Below are 2,506 nucleotides of genomic sequence, written 5' to 3' on the forward strand. Positions count from 1 at the left end.
TTGCGGCCTCTCCCGTTGCGGAGCACAGGCTCCGGACGCGCAGGCTCAGCGGCCATGGCTCACGGGCCCAGCCGCTCCGCGGCATGTGGGATCTTCCCGGACCGAGGCACGAACCCGTGTGCCCTGCATCGGCAGGCGGACTCTCAACCACTGTGCCACCAGGGAAGCCCGTGTCATCTTTTATATAATCCCTATGTACAAAAGATTCACATATGTGTTTGTAATTATGGGAAGCTGCAGATAGATTTATTAAAACTTTTAACCTAAATTTGTTTCATCAATACTTTCCAACAGACAAGACTATACTACCCTTAACATTAGCAAACATAAATGAAGAATTCATACAATACCAGTGATGACTGGTGTTCAGGTATTTAGACTTCATGATATAAATTAACTGACTACATTTTTGTTTTGTTTGTTTGTAGCTTATCTTCTTTACCCTCACCTACTCCTTTGCTTAACATAATTTATTATAGTTTGTATTATTTTCTTATTAAAAGCTATAGAGACTCACTAAAACAATGACAAGATGCAATAAATAAAGAATATATTAAACCCATCAATGTTACCACCTAAAGATAATTATTTTTAGTTAACAACCTGTTATATAGGCACATATATATGTTCATATATATGTGTGTGTGTATGTATATGAGTTGCTACTATAAGAAGGTATGTATATATGTGTGTATGTATGTATGCATAGTCTTATTTCTAACAAGGAGATTATTCTGAATACATTTTTGATCATTTAAAAATGAACAGCATAACATGCACATATTCTCATGACAATAAATACAAATCAAACGCTTTATTCTTTAATAGCTTATAAACAATAGTGTACAAACTATTCCTATTATTAAACATGTTCTCAGAATAATTAAGTGAAATTAGAATTGTTAGATCAAGGGGTTTTTATGGCTTTCTGCACACTTCTTGGTTTTTTTTTGCTTCTTGAAAGAATTTGCCCTCCATCTTATCCCCTCACTGAAGGTGTAGCAGGATAATCTTTCCTCTGCATCCGTAATAACTCTTAACAATTTTGCCAATATAATACAAATAAAATATTTTACTTACTCATATTTTTATTATATCTTTTCAAGTATTTATTGACCTTGCTGTTCTATTTTTGGTGTGTTTATTAGTGTCTTTCACTCAAAAATTTTTTTTTTTTTAAGCTGGTCAGGAGTTAGAGTTTTATTATCAGTCTAGGCAAGACTAAAAATTCAAAGCAAATTCAATTTTGCTTAAGGGAACATTGTAAAGTAACAATTCTTCATATTACATGCCTCATGTGATCCATTTCAAACCACAGAGAATTACACCTCTATGTGTCACTGTTCCAAGAGACAAACAAATGTGAACAGCTGAAACATTTAAAAAATGCACCAAGCTTATGAAGTCTCAAACAAAACTTGAATTTTCTGTACAAACACCTGTCGAATGAAGTTATTCCCTGTGCACCACTCCTCTCGCAAAGTGGTCTTCTGTACCCTTTCATTTGACCTGGATCGGCTAGGAGACCTACAGAAAGATCGGGATGGCTTGTGATTTCTATCCTGGGACAGTGATCCCTCTCTTCTCCTATATCTAGAAAGGGACCTGCTCCAGCTGCGGGAGAAGCTTCTCCGTCTTGGAGATCTGTGGCGAGGTGGAGGACTCCTCCTCCGATAATCATCTCGAGGTCAACGACCCCAAGAAGGAGGCGGCCACGATTTCGACTTATCTTTTCCCCATTCGACAGGTCCACTCTTACTCGGCAGCCACATAGTGTTCTCCCGTCTAGTTCTCGGACAGCATTGGCTGCACCTTGGGGATCTTCAAATTCAACACAAGTGAAGTCAGGAGGGTTTCTAGCAACCCACACACTTCGGAGTGGTCCATAATAGCCTACAGCTCGTTCCAATTCAGTCTTGTTACCATTGTTTCCAAGATTACCTACATAAACTTTACACTCCAATGGACAGGAATCACGATGCATTTCGAGATCTTGGGTTAGAAATGCAGAGGCTCAAATCCCCTCCCGCGTGGCACCCGCAGATGCTCTTGCACACCCATCATCCACGAAATGGCCTGGCAGATTCTTAGCCACTGCGCCACCAGGGAAGCCCAGTGGTGATGTTTAGGAAGAGACTCCTCTCTTTTTAGAAGCACTTCTGTAGATATTTCAGTAATATATCTGGGATCTGTTTATCTTTTCATCCTCATCTTTCTCATCAGGAAGTTGGGGTTTTACTCTTTCAGGTTCTTTCCCTTCTGGTGTCCGTTTGCTAGCTAGATCTTTGGGTTCACTTCTGTGCCTCTTTTCAACTTAGTCTTCTCCTTCATTCGTTTCAGGCTGAGCTCCTCCTGGCCTCTCATCTCTGTCTGGCTCCTCCTTAGATTTCTGTTTAGGTGTTAGTCCTTCGGTTTGACTTCTGAGTCTCTTTTCTTCCTGGAGGTGACAGGGGTTTACTTTATCATCTCTTTCTTCTTCCACGTGTGTTCCTGGTCTTACTCTTCC

The 2,506-nt window shown here is 40.0% G+C and overlaps 1 pseudogene; it reads right to left on the reverse strand.

Annotated features, from left to right (window-relative positions):
* Window positions 1-1,397: 1,397 nt before the first annotated feature.
* On the reverse strand, window positions 1,398-1,991 carry LOC112404732 (serine/arginine-rich splicing factor 3 pseudogene; annotated as a pseudogene).
* Between the last annotated feature and the right edge of the window lie 515 nt (window positions 1,992-2,506).

This window comes from Neophocaena asiaeorientalis, unplaced genomic scaffold (genome assembly GCF_003031525.2).
Source record: "Neophocaena asiaeorientalis asiaeorientalis breed wild unplaced genomic scaffold, Neophocaena_asiaeorientalis_V1.1 scaffold277, whole genome shotgun sequence".
Classification (NCBI taxonomy): Eukaryota; Metazoa; Chordata; class Mammalia; order Artiodactyla; family Phocoenidae; genus Neophocaena; species Neophocaena asiaeorientalis.